This window comes from Ambystoma mexicanum, chromosome 1p, assembly GCF_040938575.1.
Source record: "Ambystoma mexicanum isolate Mex_15411 chromosome 1p, UKY_AmexF1_1, whole genome shotgun sequence".
Classification (NCBI taxonomy): Eukaryota; Metazoa; Chordata; class Amphibia; order Caudata; family Ambystomatidae; genus Ambystoma; species Ambystoma mexicanum.
The window spans coordinates 62,142,091-62,162,588 of NC_090921.1; positions in this window are offsets into that span (position 1 = coordinate 62,142,091).

A 20,498-nucleotide genomic window follows, 5' to 3' on the forward strand; every position below is an offset into this window, starting at 1 on the left:
GTTTCATCCATCTGGCCTCGTACACCCCAGACACAGTGGATACAAGGATGAGTAGGCTGCATCAGTGAATCTGAACATTGTCACAGACATGTGTCATGCATCCATGGCATTTACAAGTCACAGACACGCAAATCAGACACACAGACATGGACACCATACATGTCAATGACAGCAGCACCCATCTCTCACACCCCATCCATGTCCAATAACAGAGACAGGCATGCATTAATGTGTGCATTCCCCATGCTGCTCCGCCTGTTGCATTGTAATACATGCACCAACCATGTGGTTCACACATTACTGGACTCACATGCATGACCATGATGTCCCTGCACACACACATACGTACATGGCCTATGTCACACATACAGGCAAGTATCATACAACCAGCACCCTGCAACATGCCCTGTCTCACATAGCAATGCTTGGCCACTTACCGCTCAACTCCGGACGGGTCTGCTTCCGTAGGATCTGGGCGTGGAGCGCTGGGCCTACGCGTTCCAGGACCCTCATCTGGATGGTACTCATGCTGCCCCGGCCCCCCTCCACGAGGCGCCGGGCCTTGTTGAGGGTCCTGGACCTCAAGTCCTCCCAGCGCTTCTTGACTTTCTTGATGTTGCGGGTTGCCACTCCCTCCGCGTTGATGGCAACCACAAAGTCGTCCCAGATCCTATCCCGTCCTTCCTTGTTGGCGCGTGATATTGTTCCGAAGAGGGCATCATACTGCCCCAGGACTTGATCCACCAGGACACCAACTTCGGAGGCAGTGAAGCTAGTGGCCCTCTGCCCCTCTAGCTGGGGGTCACCAGTGGTCTCAGATGGTGGTTGCCCCGACATGGCGACCCCCGAGGCAGGCGTGGGTGGGCAACTGGGTCCTGGGGCTGGGCTGCGGAGCGATGGTATCCCAGTCGGGAGTCTTCAGTTCCAGCAGGGCTGGATACAGCAACTGGACCCCTGCAGATGGCTGATGTGCAGGCACCAAATAGCAGGGCACGTGGGCAGCAGGCAGTCAGGCAGCAGCAGATGGCAGGTAGGAGCGTGCTCGGGGCTCTGGGGGGCAGGAAAATGGCCTTAAGGGCAGGAGCGTGGTCTTCCGTGTGTTTTTGCGTGGCCAGCTTGATACGGAGTGATTTGGCACGTGAAAATCTTGCACGTCAGCGTGTAATTCGAGGAAAGGCCCTTAGCGCGTAAGCGTCAGCGCACGCACGCAATTCCATTGGACCAAAGGCCCTTAGCGCGTAGGCGCGTAAGTTACATTACGCATGCGGGCGTTTCCCTCATAGCACGTGATGACAGAGCACACGTGGAAAAACTGCACGTCCGAGTGTCATTGCGTGTAATTGGATGAAAGCGCCCGCGTACACGCGTCTCTGACTTTCGTCACAGAGGAACAGATCCAAGGTGTGGGAAGACTACCTGATTATGAAGCATTGTCCGGTGAGTGCCCATGCATGTGTATGTAATGCATGGGTATGTTGTTTGGGTGATGGATTCTGATTGAGTGCCAGGTGAGGGTGTGTGTCCCTAAGTGGTATGGGTCACCCATGTGTTTCATCCAAAACATTCAGCAGCCTTGGATTTGGGTGTGACAGTATCCCTTCTGCCCAAATTAGTAATTTGGATCAACATTACAGCTGTTGCCCTTGAAGTGGCATCTTGCAACAACATTGTTTGTATTTTTCAGTGTTCGTTCAGGCTGATTGTTTCAATTCTCCCACTTTTGCTACGTATTCCTCAGCCCTATTGTCACATTTGTGACATGCTTCTGTCATTGATGAACCCCACATTGGACCACATGTGTTACCTTGTTAGATGAATGATTTGACCATTCAGGCTAATTGAGTATTGGCCTGATCCCAGAAATGTTTGGGGCCTGTTTGAATGTGGAACATGATAGTTGTTTCCTGTCATGTTGAAGTGACAAACCATTGATGTGTACATCGGCCTGCTATCACTGTATTTTTGTACACTGGATGTGTTGCAGTGTGTGGCCCATGGCCAAGTGGCATTGACTTACAGGTGGGTGTTGGCGCGCACCCTGTCCGCGGACCTCCTGGGTGATTTTAGGTGAAGTAATTATCCACCAGCTGTGTACGTGCTGCCTCACCCGGTGCCCTTTCCCCTCCCATGCGCAGCGGCCGTGCTTGTGGTTGGGGATGTGGGTGCACCACCATGTCCACGGGCAGGCCCCGGCGAGTTGCAACGTTGTGCAGGACACATGTTACCACTATCATCCTGCACACTACTGGGGGAGCGTATAACAGCTGCACGCCAGAACAGTCAAGGGAGCGAAAGCGTGACTTGAGCACTCTGAAAGTGTGCTCCACTATGCCCCGGGTTGCAATGTGGGCTGTGTTGTATCTTACCTCGGGTGGCGTGGTGGGGTTCCGAATTGGCGTCAGAGGGTAGGCACTGTCCCCTGGGGAGGTGGTGATGGGTATCATTAGTGGGGTTGTGACATTGCTCAGTATCTGACATGCATGCATGTGCTGTGGCATTTATACTCACCGAGCAGCCATGTATCGCCATGCCGCCCAGCTTCTAGGTCCCGGTTTAGGGTTGGCATTCTGTAAATAAAACTGTTGTGTGTGGACCCTGGATAGTTGGCATATACTGAGGTGATGATTCCCTTGGCATCACATTCTACCTGGACGTTGATGGAATGCCAGTGCTTGCGATTTCTGTAGATGTGCTCTGATGCCCTGGGGGGACATAGAGCCACATGGGTGCAGTCAATGGCACCTAGCACTTTGGGGAAGTGTGCCACCCCGTAAAAATCCTGGATGACAGCCTGCCTTTCTGCAGGTGTTCTGGGCAGATATATGTGCCTGCGGACTGATGGCCGTGCAGTCATGATGGCCAAGACCTGGTGTAGGCAGCGTGACTGCGTGGCCTGTGACACCCCCCCCCACTATAGCAGTTGTCCGTTGAAATGATCCAGTGGCCAAGAAGTGCAGTACATTGAGGACCTTATGCAGGGGGCTGATTGCTTGGGAGCACAGGGTGGGTGATGTGAGGTCATCCCTCACTCACTGACCAGGTTGAGTGTTATGTGAGGTGGAAACCTGTACCTCCCATACACCTGGTCATCAGGCATCCCAAAAAGGCTGGTTATGGGTGTTGAAATTCTGGGCCTGACTATCCTGCTCCTCCTCCTGCGGTATCCCACGACCACTGCTGCTAGGAACGGTATATTCATCCTGGCGTCTGTGCTTGTTTGTTGTTTGTGCGCACTTTTATGCTGCACGGGTACATGTATGCCGGCTTCCTGCTGGCGTAAGTGTTTCTGGATTAGCGCGTCTTTTTTGGCGCACACGTTAGCCCTGTTCGATTCCATGAATACGTGTTTTGAACATGCGTGTGGGCGTTCCGCGCACTTGACTCCTATACTTCCCCGTGACGCCCACATTTTCACGAGTTGTTCCCCATTCCGCGTGTCACACCCCCTGTTCCTCCTACTTTTGTTGTGTGCGCCGCGCTATGTGTGATTTCGCTGTGCTCTTACCGCACGTTGTTTGGAGACGTGTGTGCCAGCGTGCGCCACGCAGAATTTTGGCACACATCCTGGAATTTCCTCGTGCACGTACTTCCATGAATCGCTGTGCATGGGTTTCGCTGCGATTTTCGCACTGGCACTGCGATTTGCATGCTTTTGCACACTTGTGCTGAAAATTTCAGCGCACATTAATTCCATGAATCGGCTCCTTGAACTTGTCTGCAAATCAAGCAGCAGACGATGAGGCGAAAAGAGTTGCATATTCACTGGATATAATGACTTTGGATCCACCAAATGTAAAAGAAAGGATTGTGGTGATGATGATTGTGAATGAAAGTTGTAATAGATTTTCAAAAATTCAACTTTTTGAAATACAGGGTGGGGCACCATAAGAAGAGAAAGATTGGTGGATATGGAGGGGTTGTTCTTTATCTCCCACCAAAGCATTATGGTGACAGGACAGCACTGGTAAAATGGTAATGCCTGTAGCCTTATTAAGGGTGGCTTTGGAACAGCTACGCTATCCTGTGCATGTAACTAGAGAGAGCCTTGCAGCAACGATTGCTGAGGATTGGTTTGTGCTGAACCTGTTAGAACACGTTGCATTTTATGTAGTAAATTGCATTATATGTCAAATGTTTACTGCTGGACACATGCTGCGAACAGTCAGAGGGATTATCCCTCGACCCAATGGTCCTTTTCTGCATTTACATATTGACTATGTTGACATGCTGCAGGTCTGTAATGTTATAGGTATATGATAGTGGTAGTGTGCCCGTTCTCAAGATGGGTCAAAGCTGGTCCATGCACACATCCTGACGCCACTAGCACTGCAAAGTTTTTAGTACAAGACGTATTTCCCAGATGGGGGTGTGTGAGGTGCTGAGATTAAATAATGGTCCTGATTTTGTTGACGAGATCTTCGAGCAAAACAGCTTGCTATTTGGCATAAACATATGTTTTCTTCAGCTTATCACCTGTAAGGAAATGGTATCTGTGAGAGGCTCAACAGTCTATTAAAATAAAGAATTGTCAAAATCAAATTGTCCTTAAAGAAGGGATGGCTGCATTGTCTACGTCTTGCAATATATGCGCTTAGAAATCAACCTGACTCAGACCACCACCTCACCCCACACAAATTAGTCACTGGTAGGCAAATGATAACACCTTTAACAACTCCATCGAGGTTTAGGAGTGATGCCCAGAAAAACTGCAGAATTATTATGAAATGAATTGAAAGAGTATTTAACAGGGCTCAGAAGACAGATGAAGACTATTCAATAACTTCAGTGCCAGAATTAACTGTACCAAAGGTCTTTCCAGGAGATGAAGTGCTTATCAGAAAGTTTACCAGAAAATGGCATTAACCTCGCTTTGCCTGTCTGTTTATTGTAGATGACACTACACCATCAGCTGTAAAGGTCGTGTGAAGTCTAGTTTGGATTCATCAAGGTAACATGGAGATCTACACCTGAGAGTCCCTTGCACCCCACCTTATTCGGAAGCAAGCCAAGAGGAAGTAATTCAGCATGTTCAGACAATATCGATGATGGGGAAGAAGGACGCAGAGCCTACGGGAACTTTGGACTGTGGCTTTCCTGGAAGACACTCTTTGCATTTGCTACAGTAGAGAGTGGAGAAAAAAAAAACATTGTCTTAAGCCACATAGGACTATGAACTGCAAAAAGAGGAGCAGGCAGATGCAAATTGTGAAAGAAATATTTGATTACCGGAAGTGAGAACAGTATCCAGATTCCTTCCATATAGTTTCTTTTTGGAGGTTCCTATGATACTAACTAATTTGGACAAACACAGACTACTTCTTGCAGTCTATATCTACATAGCTTACCTTGTTCTTGTTGGGCATTGTGGTAACATTCATACTTTTCTCCAATATCCTTAAAGCAGTCCAACGATTCGACGACTTTTGCAGCAATTCTAAACCAGATTAAACTGATACCTGAACCTTTCTTTGAGCATCCAGATGGCGCTGTATGACAAGGATTGTTACAAACTGCTTGGATTTATTCTTTATTTGATGATTCACAAGCTTCCTCATCTTGTTGTACAAAGCACAAGCACTTGCATATTTCTGAGGGATCCCAGAAATCGACCTACTATATTTTGGCTGATTCGATAACTGTGCATGCAAGCTCATTTATCACGAAGTGCATCCTTGCAGAAAGACTAATGGGTTTATCAATCAACAAAGCTCATAATCTTTGTGGCATGGTATTCGCTTACCAAATTGCAGAACGACCACATCTTGTTGGTAGGCACACAGATGTTCGTACATTTTTGAGAGATCCAAAGATGTAAATTGCTCTTCATCAACTTCTACGAGACATGGTGGAGGAAATTGATAGTTGTACAAAGTCTTTCAATAAACTAAAGATTAGGAGGTTGCAGGAGAACATTCAAGGCTTGATTGGCATTTCATCGTCAGCATTGATGAAAGGACGACACTTGCCTTTGAGAATCTTATTGACTGAAAAGCAATCAGTCAATCGCTGAATGAAACTTGTGTAGCAGCTTCAACAGTTATCTAAGAACTTATGAGATGCCTAAATAAAGCATTTTTTCTTTCCTTAAAGTTAAATACAGGCAAATCATGTGGTCCATAAACCACATAGTTATTCCAGAGGAGGGGCAAAAACAGCGACTACCAGAGACATCATGTTGGTGGGGGGTCTTCTACTATTTTGTGATATGTGCTTGCTTGATGTTTGTTGTCGTCATCCGTATACTGGTAATACAAGCTATACATGTTGTGAGTCCAAAGAAAGGGAAAGTTCCTTTGAATTCCCCGACTCCTGACGGTAAAGGGGAGGTTCAAATCAAATGAGAGCCCAGGCCTTATGTAATTGTTCCTACACCAGTGGTGCAGAGAAAGACACCTAGTTTTATGACAAATGGGTATGACCTCATTAAGAAAGGAACATCAGTTTCACAGGGAGTGATGAATTTATGGATGCCTGTTATAATACAAGCCAGAAGTCTTATGTGGCTGATACTATACCAGTAACACATGTAAAGGCACCCATTTTACTGACAAAAGCCCATATGATTCCGATGGTAAGGAAGAGTTATGCTGATATGCTCTATGAGATGATTATTCAAGCTCATGGGAGAAAAAAGAGACATAAGCGACATGCAATAGAGGATGATTATGAATTAAATAATTACTTAGCACAGCACACTTGGAAATTAATGTTTGATATCAGCATATGAAAAAGGTGGGAAAAAGAATGTCTTGGGATGGCTATGTGTGTGCACTCCTGCCTTATAGTATGGACAAATCTAAGGTCTTTGTAGCCGTTGAAAAAGATGTCCAAACAGCACACTGCCTATCTCACATAGCACTCTGTAGAGCGAGAGGCCAGTCCTCTCCAGACAACTCTTTTAGCATGGGCTACTGAATGGACAGATCCAGAAGAAGATGATTCTGTGCAAGAAACAAAGACAAGAGCAAGAGCCCACACTAAGAATCATGTGACAAGATACGACCAGCCTGGAGTAAAGGGAGCTGGAATCAGATGGGAAGTAAACAAGAAACTTTCAAGTCCAGGAAAAATGGCAGAAGAAGTTCAAAGATGGAAAAACAGAGGCCAGACAGAGATTTTGGGATCAGTGCTCTCACCAGACGGATGGGAAGAAGGTGTGGTAGTTTGCAGAGCATGGGTCATCATTGGTCGATATAAGCCAACCGTTGACATGGTGCAAACCCTTATCGCTAAAATTCGCTAAGCTATTAACTTGGGTCGAAGATAAAGGAGGACATTTGCAGATAGGGTACGACGTCCTTTCATTGCTGAATGTTTTTACGTTGGATTTTTTACTGCAATTTTTTTTTTAAACCATTGAAATTTTTAGAAAAAGAGGGGTTAAAAAAAATTAGATGGGTTTTTTCAGGAAAAAATCACGGTAAAAAAAAGCCACGAAAAAACATCCCGTGATGAAATGACATGGAAACGCAGATAGTACCTTTGGAAAGTGCGAGGTTGTGCTTTAGAAAAAATTGGCACAAGGAAGATGGGAGAAAATCAGAACTGTGAAAGAAGCAGTAATAATGGATCACTACTGGGCCTGCGGATCTAGAGCTGACATGAAGCTGCCCAAAGATTGGGGAGAAATCTGTTCCATAGAGAATGTTCATGTTCCAGCATTGGTGATTCCGAAAAGTGACCAGAACATTGGAGAATTCCTGAAAGCAGATGCACATCTGAGGAAGAGAAGGTCTACAGAGCTCAAACTAGATTGAAGAAAGAGAATTATTTCTCAGCAAAATCTATAGAAGCTTTCGACTCTATTCTATATGAACACAGATTTTTCAGCAAAACTTCATCGAATTTCACAGTAATCTTTATGCCAAAGATTCAGATGGATGCAAACACTAAATGGTTGCAGATAACCAGATGGTTAAAGACAATTAAGACCACCATAAAGGGATTCAACGCAATCAAGGAAGAATTGACAGCCATCCGAATAATGACTCTCCAGAATAGTTATGTCCTGGATATGATTACATCAATGGATGGAGGTGTTTGTGCCAAGATTGGGGAATCATGTTGCATCTTCGTACCTTCACATGATGACAGGAATGGCTCCTTGACAGAGGCCATATCATTGCTGACAGACTTAAATGAGCAGATGAAGGATGAAGTAGAAGACATTGCTGATGACAGTTGGTTTCAAACAGTTTTCTCATGTGTTCCACAATGGATGGTGGATATGTTCAAGTTCCTTGGAGCCCTGTTGGTGATGATCATGTAGGATTTTGTGTGATGAAAGTTCTTATCACCCAATGAAAGAAAACTGCAAAGAAAGCTGTAGGAATGACGATCATCATTGATATCGTAGCTGGAGGAAAATTACAATGATTGACAGATGACAAAAATTAGAGACTTTGTGAAAGCCAGTATACATGCACTAGAAGGTACAAAGTTCCAGTATCCAAGACACCGGAAGAAGTATGTGGAAAAATGGATTTACTGTAGCCCTACTGGACTCTGTTGTTTTGGAGCGTTGATGAGCATGTTAAATCAGCAGAATGTCTGAAAGTAGTCGTGAAGATTTGGGTCCCAAAGAAGCAATTTTTCAGATGAGGATGTCTTGACGTGAAGCATGACGATGAAGTGGTCGATGAATCGCCCAGAGGGGGAAGTTTAGAGGTGCAGTCAGACATCCTCACACAAATCTCCACGCCTATTTTGCCTATATGTTGGGAACCAGAGATGACGACATTTGCAGTTCAGTTGATGTACCTGTACCACAGAAAAAATTTGAGGCAAGATACCCGCTGAGAAAACCCTATTTAAATACACAAAGACATAGCCTCCTCCTGGATGAAGTGTCAGAGGAAATGTGTTATTGAACATGGAAAGAAGCTACTGACGTCATATGAACCGAAGGGCTGACATATTTGGAAGACAAATGAAGAGACGAAGTAGAGTATTATCTTAAGAATGGAAAATGGACAGTATAGATGAGTATCATTTCGGGCTCGAGGTGAAGACGCATATGCTACAGTAATGTGGAAGAAAATGCAAATCAGTGTACACAGGAAAATAAAAAACTAGGGAAGAAACAATGTATAAAGGCTTGCTGTGTAGTACATTTGATGCCGCAATGTGCCAAATGTATATATATATTGGAATGTATATAAAGTAGACCTTCCACAGCATGCTTTAACAGGCTTCTAAAAACCTCATGAACAAGAAAAGGATTTTCGAATGTGTGGCGCAGTAGGAAATTACTGATGGCAAGGCAGGTTCCAGTGAAGACTGGGTTGGCCTAAACCCAAGCAGATAAGACCACTTTGAAACTGATGCCTGTCGAAAAGGCTACAACAAATCTGGGAAAGTAGCTTTCTTCTGTCTGAAACAATATGAAAAAACTCTGAAGGCATCAAGAGTTCAATATTTAAAGGAATTAAATGCTGCAATTCTCTTGAAAAGAGTGGTCTCGAAGTCACTTGGGTGAGATTGGAATAACTTGGGTCAAGATGTACTGGAGCAGAAACACGTAGAGAACCTGTACTCCCTTTATTTCCCAGACAAAGTCAAATGCTACAAGGCCAAGTTCAAAAGCTAATTGTTTGATAAGATTGACGGAATGATGACAGATACTGGGTTAATTGGAGGGGAGGCATGAACACGCTGAGCTTCCATGCACCTAGAGCGTAGCCTGAGTGCTGCTATCGTGTGGAACATTCTAGAAGTGTACAAGTGTGCCACACCAATCATAGTAGGGCGTATAATGAGAAGCCTGTATAGTTTGTTTAACCAGTAGGACATTGTGTATTTTGTGACGTCGGAGAGAACTTGCACTAGGGGTGGTCATAAGTTGTCCACCTGACTTTAGATATCGAATCAAGTCTCTATCCCTCATAGAAAGTATACTTACTCGTTTCTTTTTAACCACTTATAACTCTCAATAGGTTTTTGTAGTTTGCCACGTAGGATGATGTCACATGTTGATTATAAAAGTTATGTTTTTCTGAAAATGCCTTGAGATTGAGCTGTGCGGCATCGGATGATGCCCGTTGTACTCTCTGTTTTAGACAATTGATATTAAAACAGAACATTTTTGCCATACTTCCAGAGTCGTTTGTATTGTTGAAGTTGAGTGATCTCTGCATCCCCATCCACCTCTGAGTATTGCTGCCTCGTCTTAAAGAACTCTCGGTATCTGATTTCACTATTCAGTCATATGGGACTCAATGGGAATGGGGAATACTATTTTTCTGGCGCCTGACTTCCCGGACTGGCAGGGTTAGAATCCCCTGCTGTTAGCAGCAGCCAGGTGCCAGAAAAATGTGCAAGTCCGGAGGCAGCCTGACGGTTTTACTGGCAAGGCTACTGCCAGACTTGTAATGAGGCCCAAGCTCTCACTCTAGAATTCTACAATGTTTGAACAAGAAAACAGGAGTTTATTTAGTACAGAAGGATCACTGTGATGTCATAGTTATGAAAACCTATTGCTCATTGGCTCCCTCTACTAAGCTACATATGGAACCTATTTGTGCACAACTATGGATTGGAAAATCGTTAACTAAGATACCACCCATGTACCTTCCCCTAAAAACCTGCTACCTAATCATATATGGAAATTAATTGGTAGACCAATCATCTGCTGTGAAAAAAGACATGTACTAATCGGGCACAATGTGGTCACACTATCCATGAACTGGCTGCATGATGACATGTTTATCTAGGTTAGAGACGAGGAGAGACAAGCATGACACGTTATTTTAATTAAATCAAGTAGCCCATGTTACCTCCAATGCCACGCTCAAAGCCTTGTTCACAATCCGTGATTGCCATCTTACTCTTGACAGATTTATGAATAATTATTTCTGTGAGTCATCCTACTCTTATCCTGTTAAGATTTCATCACAGCATGTCATTATTTTTTCTTTAGCTGCTCCTTGTATCTTCCTTTCACGCCTAGCCGAGCACAGAAAATATATATCTGTAACCTCCTTCTGATTTCCTGGGATATTATAAACTTGTAACGGTTTGCAGTATCCTTTCAACTTGATTTATCTGACAACTGACTGACCACAATAATATCTTACTTAATACTTACTTAAAAAGACACACTAATTGTGCAAGTTAATGCCTCCTCTGTCCCTACATGTATAGCAAACTAACTATTCTTTATGCCAGCTGCATTTCCAGGAGATTTTAAAGTGCAGTTTCAAATGTGTTCGTTCTGATTTTGTAATTCTGTGTTTTCTGGGGAAGGTAGGGGGCACCTGCTTGCTATCCAACAATTGCCCCACTACACAGGTTTGTTCTCAGCAGGCGCCTCCCACACTCTTGTTTAATTTGTAAATCTTGCGGTTTCACCTTAAGCAACTCATGGTACTTCAGACGTGGAGCCCTTTCTCTGTGTTCTTTAGTGACAAACAGCTTCTCCTGACTAAGGAGGCTCAACAAGGCTGAAACACGTGTCTGGGTTTGCTGATGGTACTCTTGTTCAAAGGAGATTTACTTGGCATTTTGGTGTTGGACTGCATTTGTGGGTGGGACAAAGACTGATATGCAAATTTATATTTCTCTTCTGTGAATGGTGCAGGGGGCTAACACGTGGTTGAAGACCCTCCAGAGTGGAAGAAATTCCAGAGAACAGGTTATTCAAACCATGTTCACTCTCAGAAGACGGGCTCCTGCACACTTGTACAATATGTGACTCTGTCTTTAGAATGGGCCTGATGTTTTGTTTAATTATCTTTGCCAATGAATTTTGGGTTTGTAAAATGCTGGCGTCATTAGAAGGGACATATTGGACAAAGCATCCAGGCCAGCGTCCCTCTACCACTTCACACTTTTAATCTTGTTCAAACTATCTACTTTTGTGAACATCATTCATCATAATCTGTAGATGTAAAGCAGCACAATTCTTTGTGTGCAACTTAACTTTCCCAGATGTTGGCCATAGGTCCCCACTAATTGGGTTAATCTGTCCAGCAATGCCCACATCTTATGCAAATCAATCAGAACACTCAGGCCTCACGCTTCTACAATCCCAAACCCAAGGCAATCATGAAGGGAAAAGATGCGCCATTAAGAGACATTCCTCCTTCGTCTTTTGTGGTAACATGGGCCGATGAAAGGCTATGCTCTTAAAAGGGGTGTAAATGTGATAGGGTAGGCCAGTGGGTGCCGATGCAAGTGCTGTGTGTAGGCAGAAGCTGAGGTGATTGTGTGTGGGAGGCAGGGCCTCAAGGACACATAAGGGCTCTGGTCACCAATCATAGTGACTGTGAGGTAAGCAGAGGAGGGAAGAAGGGAAGGAGGAAGTGAAAAGATAAGTATTGAGGATCTTCCAGAATTTGAGGAGGTCTGATGCAAGATGAAGAGGAAGCAGGAGGCTTTTCCACAGGAGTGACTCTGCTGAAGCAAGAGATCGGCCAACGACCCTCTATTTAGTGAATCACTTCACACACACAGAGTTTGTACCAGATGAACGTAGAGGTCTAAGAATATGTAGTGATAGCAAGTTGAAGATAGCGTGGTTCATGGCCCCAGACAACCTTGTGGATGATGCAGAGGGATTTCAATTTAATCTGTGCAGCAACCGGGAGCCAGTGAAGAGGTTTTAGGGCAAGAGAGACATGGTCGCTGGGCTTGAGGCCATGGATAAGTCTTGGTGCCCTATTCCGAAGGGAATTTTCAATCAATGATCTATAAAAAATATATACTTTAATTAAACATGCAACAGAATTAAATAGAAAACACTGTACAAAAACTCACCCCTATGAAAGACAAATAAGAAGCACATACCAACCACACAACAGCTATGTCTATGGTGCAAGACAGTGTTGAGGTGACCTAACCAGTCACTAGAGTCACAGTGGACCGAGGGGTAGTACGTGGTCAACAGAACCTGGTTCTTGGGTAGGATGATGATGTCGAACCCAGTGTCGTACTTTGAGGCGAGTGGATTGAGCTCAGTTCTGTCACGTTGTATTGTGTGGGCGCAAGTAGCAAGAGGGCATTGAGTTCGGCGGAATGTGGTTACTCTGTGCAGTCAAGGGGGGCTCCAATTTAAGGCTTTTTGAATCAGCTGTGGGATAGCAGGAGCACATATGAGCGGCTCAGGGCATCTCTTATTTTGCTCTACTACAAACCTTTGTCAATCAGTTACACTGTAAACAACTGTGCAGTGTTGTTCATTAATTGTAGGAGGGGTTGTACGCCCAATTCATTGGGCACCACCAGCTATGGACCCACAACCTGACACCCAGTGATGAGTTCTGATTATACCTTGTCTTGTCCCTCATAGCATGTATAATGAAACCAATAACACTTGACAATGAAAAACACACTCTTTCAATCTAAACACTGCACTTCATGGGCTGCCGAAAGAAACATCCAGCATTACCAGCAACTGCAAGAGTGAGTTTCAGCTACCTGCACAGTAAGTCTTATTCAGAATTAAAGACAACAGCATGAAAGAGAACCAGAATCAGAACCTCTGACCTATCTCTCTGCAGAAGGACAAAGAAATAACAGGGGTGTGGGGGTCTGGCTAGACTTTTGAGAATAAGCAACACAAGCAAGAATAGCCCAACTACTCAGGTAAACTCTGTTTTAGCCCAAGTTTGGAAATATGTCGCCCCCATACACATCCTGAGCAGAAGAGAGCAGTAAGTGTTGCTTGAACAGAAAATAAGAAATTATGCACAGAAGGTGTCAGAAAGGCTATTTTTTTAGAACAGTAAATTAAGAGAATATCATGAGATGCTTTTCGAAATGAGAATCAAACTAGTGTAATAAATAACATGGAAATCGTTGCAGTGATAGAAAAGCGGGCAAGAAGGCAGGTACAGCTAGAGCAGTGTGGAAAACTTTCTTTGTCCATGGGCACAGAAAACATGAGAGGACAAGGGACTTTTTTCACACCTGCAATGTTGAGCACAGCTCATAACGAGATAAAACAAATATACTAGATCCACAAGCCTTGTAATGCCCTTCTACACTTCTTGACCTGACTGTGGATGTGCTTGGTGCTAAAAGGACATAAATAATAATAATAATAATGATAATAATAATAATAATAATAACTAGCTGTACCCTGCACACCATGTTATGATCTAGTGCTCCCTACCCCCGTCTCTTTCTCTTCTCTGTCATTTTCACTCTGTCTCTCTGTGCTCGGTCGCTTTCTCTTTGTCTCTCTCCCTCTCTCTGTCTCATTCGTTCTCTCTTTCAAGGTGGGTGACAATCTCATTGTCATGTGTGCATTTGCTAGAACTGCCCCAGCTATTTAAAAGCTAAAGAGGAAACTCTTTAATTGAACAATATTATAAACTGTTTATTTCTAATATTATCAGTTCCTTTATATTTTTAGTCATAACAAGAATGTAATATGTGTCTTATTGGGCAACACGCTTTATTAACACCGAGACCAAACTGTACACATTCTTTTCTGATAGTAGGTTCTCATTCATTCCAAGAAGGGCATTGTAGTACCCTTCCTATTGCACTCTTTTGAAAACCCCCTATGGGAAAGGGAAAAGGGACAAATAGCACTAGCAAGGGCTCCAGCCTATTTTGCATAAAATCAAAGAAAACATAAGAATGACCACATATCTTTATATCTGACAAATACTGCTGTGAAAAAAGGTTTGTATGCGTAAATAGTATACACACTGCGTTAGGTGCTCATTTACATTTTTTAAAGACTCACTCTAACATTAACATGTTTTTAACAATGGAACTGATGATATGATATAATATTTTATTTGTATCATGTTCGTACACAAGTGTTTCAGAGCGCGACAAGGCAAGGGAGGGGAACAGGGGCGAACAAACAACGATCTTACTAGGCCCAGTGACATTGAGAATGTTCAAGTGCATGGGAAAGGGAAAGGGTAAAAGTGCATGGAAGGGTGAGAGTGGAAAGTGCGAAGCAGAGGATAAACAGATAAATAATAATAAATACAAATAAAATAGATAGTGGAGCCATAAACAAGGGTAGTGCAGCCAGCAAGTGGCAAGTGCTGTGTTTATGGCAGTAGAACGGGTAAGTCTGATAAGTGCATTGAAGAAGAATATGGGGGTCTATATGGGTACAGCTACAGTCCCCAGAGCAAGGGGTAGCCAGGAGGCAGTGCAGAAGGGTGGCAAGATGTGCAGGTACCTGGGCCAAGGGGACAGAGGGTGGCCAGGTGCACAGTGCCAAGAGAGAGCAGATCAGCAAGGGAGAGTGGGAGCATAGGCAGATGCAAAGAGGAAGGTCTTGAGGTGCTTCCGGGACCGGAGATGGTTCTCCTCAAGTTTTAGAGTGGCAGGGAGGCTGTTCCAGAGGGAGGCCCCGGCCGAAGACAGAGATCTACCCCCAGCTCGTTTCATTGAGAAACGACTGACCCAGAGGGAGTTAGAGGTAGAGGAGCGAAGAGCTCGGAAGGGGAGGTATTTGCAGAGGGATAGCTGAAGGTATTTTGGACCCAGGCTCCAGAAAGCTTTGTGGACAATGCAGAGGGTTTCAAATTTAATCCTTTCATCCACTGGGAGCCAATGGAGAGATTTCAGAGCTGGAGAGATACAATCCCAGGGCTTGAGGCCAAGGACAAGTCTCACAGTCCTGTTCTGGATTAGTTGCAGAGGGCGAAGAGTAGAGGCAGGTAGATTTAGCTGGTGCAGAGTGCTTTGGGATTTGTATGTGATGACAGAAGGGATGCAAAACTGGGGGAATAAAAGCCGTTTTGTGGAAATGTTTACTTTCCTGTGCAGAATGTTTGCCGGGACTCAGGGCAAGAATGGCTGTGTACATAATCAGTTCCCAATGGACACACAGCCTAAGACTATTAGTGGTCGATTCATGGAAATGTGCACAGAAATCCTGCAAGTTGTGCGTGCCGAGAAGGACACTGTGCGAGCCTATGTGCAGAGTAAAAAATGTGTGCCCCGTGTATTCATGGAATTAACTGTGCAAAATAACTGTATTCGCAAGTCGCTCCAGGAACGCCTGTGACACGCCCACACACAAAGCATAAACAGCCAGAACAGATACATTTGCGTGCTCCCCCGCGCGAGAATACACACACCCTTCAAACAGTGTGCGGGGTCTCCTGCAAGCAGGCCTGCATCTCTGGGACCCTGCTCAGGATCCCCTGTAACTGTTGCCCGCACCCCAATAACATGCGTATGAAAATAAATGTGTAACTCAGTCTCAACCTGGAAAATCTGCATGCAAGCCCTCGTAAACAGTTCCTGCACCCCGCTACACTGCACACTCACACCCCTAAGTTCAATCAGGCACCCCTTAATCAGACATGTAAGCCCACCTCTGTGCTTTGAATCCTATGCACAAGTGTTCTTAAGCCAGTCTTCGAGTGGCATAGTGACCGAGGGATTTGTGTGGCCATTTCCCTCGGTCATGCTGCACGGATGGTTCGATGTATAGGTGTTGTTTGGTGCAATGGCAGTCCCTCTCACGCAAATGGGGGCGTGAGAGGGACTGCCAGTGGCCCGTCTCTAGTAATGCCCACTCAGCCCTCTGTGCAAGCCACCCGATGCTCTGCATGGTGTCTCGCACAAAGTGCTCGACAGCTTGCAGAGACGTGTCGAGCCTGCACAAACTCCACACAAGACCAGGAAAAGTCCTGCGCATTCGATTTCATGAATCGACGAACGGGATTTCACACGCATATTGGCAAGTTCCCTATTTCCTGCGCAAATAATTCCATGATTCGGACCCATAAAATTCAAACAGAGATAACAGTAATATGGCATTTGAGGCAATGATAATACTAAACCCGCAAGTTGCGCACGCCGAGGACACTGTGCAAGCCTGCGTGCAGAATAAAAGATACGCGCCCTGTGTATTCATGGAATTAACTGTGCAAAATGACTGTATTCGCAAGTCAATCCCGGAAGCCCCCAACACTCCCACGTACAAAGCATAAACAGCCAGAACAGCTACCTTTGCATGCTCCCCCAGGAGAGAATTTACACACCCTTCAAACAGTGCGCAGAGTCCCCCACAGCAGACATGCATCTATTGAACCCTGACAGGGTCCCTCATAACTGTTGCCGGCACCCCAATAACAATTATTTATTTATTTATTCAGATTTTTAAAGCACACATCAGCCCAGGGGCATTGTGGCGCTGTTACAGATAAAGAACATCAAACTGGTTACAGTAGAAGGAAGATGGTTACAAGGCAATTTTCATTACAAGATAAAGTATGCAAATACTGGTATTACAGACACATATCGTAGCAGAACGGATGAGGGCAGGTGCAGGTTAAAGAAGGTAATGGTTAATTGAATAGAGTAGTTTTGAGAGATTTGCGAAAGGAGTACAGCGAAGTTTCTGCTCTGAGTGAATTGGGGAGAGCATTCCAAAGCTTAGGTGCTATGTGGGGGAAGCCAAGGCCGTCGGCTTTGGCTCTTCTTACAGTGGGTACTCGGAGTTGATTAGCGTGGTGACATCTTTAGGGCGGATGGAGGAATTCTTGGTTATTGTTTCTGATAAGTAGGGGTACTCTGTGATTGATGCATTTGTGTGTGAGGGTGAGTATTTTGAAATTGATTCTTTCCTTGACTGGGAGCCAGTGTGCGAGTCTTCTGGCCTGTGAAATATGGTCAGGTTTGGGGATGTGTATGGCAGCGCGGAGGGCATTATTTTGCACTATTTGGAGCCTGTTTACGTTTTTGGTTGATGTGCCTGCTAGAAGGGCGTTGTAGTAGTCCAGTCTGGCTCCTATAGTAGCTCTGGCTATGGAGAGGCAGTTGGGTGTGATAAGGTAGGGTTTCATGGCATAAATGAGTTTGGTGGTCAGTGCAGATGCAGAGGAGATGGCACTGACTTGTCTAGTCATGGAGAGTGTGGCGTCTAGGTAGACTCCTAAGGTATTTGGGGCTGAGTTTCGTTAAAGTTTTGCTGGGGGCTAGGATGATGATCTCGGTTTTATTGCTGTTTAAACAGAGACCATTGATAGCCATCCAGGTTTGGATTGAGGTATACATTTTAAGAAGAGCTTCTGTGTCTTAGTCGTAATCTCCGGAGTGGGGAAGGAGAACTTGAGTGTCGTCGGCATAGTTTGTGTAAGCTATGCCGAGGGAGTTCAGTAAGTCAAAGAGGGGTTTGGTGAATAGGTTGTAGAGGGTCGGTGCTGTGCATGACCCTTATGGAACTCCACAACTGATGGTGGTGGGGGGAGCGCTGGCCTGGTCTGAGTACACTTTCATGGTCCTACATTTTAAGAAGGAGGTGATCTATGTCGTTGCCTTGTGAGAGAAGTGTGCTGCATTGAATAGGTGAGAGGTGAGAATGCTGTGGTCGACCAAGTCAAATGCTGCGGGGAAATCGAGCAGTAGAAGGAGAGCAGATTTGCCTGTGTCCATTATTTTGGTGATTTGATTTTTTAAATCTAGAAGGGCAGTTTTAGTCCCATGTCCTTTGCGGAAACCCGATTGTCTTCACCTAAAATGGTGTGGGCTTCCAGGTAGTGTTGGATTTGGTTATGGGCAGCCTTGTCTAGGATTTTGAGAAGTAAGGGGATACTGGTGATGGGGCGATAGTTATTGGGGGAGGAGGGATCAAGGGAAGGCTTTTTCAGGAGCGGGTGAAACCAGGCTTCTTTTAGGCATTGTGGTACGGTTCCAAAGGAGAATGAAGCATTGATGAATGCTGTGATGATGGGGGTGAGTGATTCTGTACACTCTTTGATGATGGAGGGTGGACAGATATCTCCTTTGCAAGTGGAAGGTTTCATGTTTTTGAGGCGGTCAGAGAGTTCCGTCTCTGTATCTTCTCTGAAAGCAAAGAGGGGTGTTTGCGAGTGAGGATTGTGAGTGGGTGGTGAGGGAGGACTGGTGGGGGTATTGAGAGCTTTACGTTGGGAGGCTATTTTGTCCTGGAGTGTTTTTACTTTATTGAGGAGGGCAGTCTGAATGCCTGTGCACCATGCTTCATCCTTGATGATTTCATCTGTGCTGGAGGCAGGTGTGGTGAGTTCTTTGAATATGGAGAATATTTCTTTTGCTTTGCAACTGGCTTTAGTGATTCTCTGGTTATAGGATTCAGATTTAGCGTGGACTATAGCATTTTTTGTAGGTCAATGAGATCTCTTTGAAATCTTTGGGAGAGGATTGGTTAGGCGCTGATTGCCACCTGGGTAGAGCTTTGCGTTTCTTGGTGTGACGGGCATATAGTTCTTCAGTGAACCAGGAGTTGGAGTGCATGGATTTTTTTTCTTTTTATCTTCTAGTGGGGCAATAGTTTCAATGGCTTGAGTGAGAACATTGGTATAGATGTTGGCGAGGGAGGTGGGGTCATGGATAAATGGAGGTTTGAGTTCGGGGATATTGAGGAGGGGAGCGAGGTTGGTGGCAGTGAGTTTTTTGGAGCTTCTTCTTTTGGCTGGAGGGGCATGAGTTTGGGTTTTATGGGTGGGAGTGGTGGGGATGGAGAATTGAATGAAGTAGTGGTCCGTCCATGGGAGGGCTGAAATGGAGGTGATGGCAGATGAGCAGTTGTGTTCAGCAATCCAGTCATAGGATCTGCCTTTGCTGTCAGTAGGTGTTGTAATTTTGTGTTCGAATCCCATGTGTGAGAGTTCTTTGGCTAAGTTTGCGGCTGCTTTGTCCTTTGGGTCAGATAGGCAAAGGTTAATATCACCAAGATGGATGGTTTTGGTGGTGCTTTTAAGGTTGTTGCCTATGTTTTGGAGGAGTTGCTTTTGGTAGTCTGGGGATGATCCAGGGGGTCTGTAGGTGATAAAGAAGTTTATGGTGCAGTTAGGGGAGAGGGCTAATTTGGCAGTGAGAAGATCAGCGTTGTTGTCCCACTGTTGGTTACACAGTCTAATGGCGAGGGTATTTTTAAAGATGAGGGCCACGTCACCACCTTTAGAGTTTTTGCGGTCCTGTCTAAGGATGGTATAATCTTGGGGGAGGGCAAGGTGGATAGATGGGCTAGATGCTTCATGGAGCCAGGTTTCGGATATGGCTAGTAGGTCTAGATTGTGGTGATGAGGTCATTGATTTCAATAGCATGGGCATGGACAGAGCAAGCATTGATGAGTACGCTTCTTAAAGTCTAGGTTGGCTGGTGATGGAGTATGTATGTTGGTGTTGGGGGTACGTGAGATGGTAGGTGCGTGTTTGAGTGAGGGAGGTTGGAATGTGATAGATGCGGCGTGATGGGTGATAGGGTGGTGTGCGTGGTCAGAGAGGTGAGTCTGGGCGTCTGATGTGTGAGTGCGAGAGCTAAGTCTGATGGAGGGTGGTGTACTGTGGCGAGATAAGAGGGGGTTAGAGCGCATTCTTAGTCTACAGAGCCTGAGGTGGTGAGGGTGAAGTCCAGTCAGATTGGTGGTACGATGGCTGAATGTAGTTTGGAATGCTGAGGATGATGGGGTGTGCAGGAGGTCAGGTAGTGGTGTAAGGCATGGGTGAGCAGGCGGCATGCTGCAGATGGCCAGAAGGGAGAGAGAAATGAGGAAAATGGTAGATGGGCAGAGAAGGTGCGTAAGCGCTGT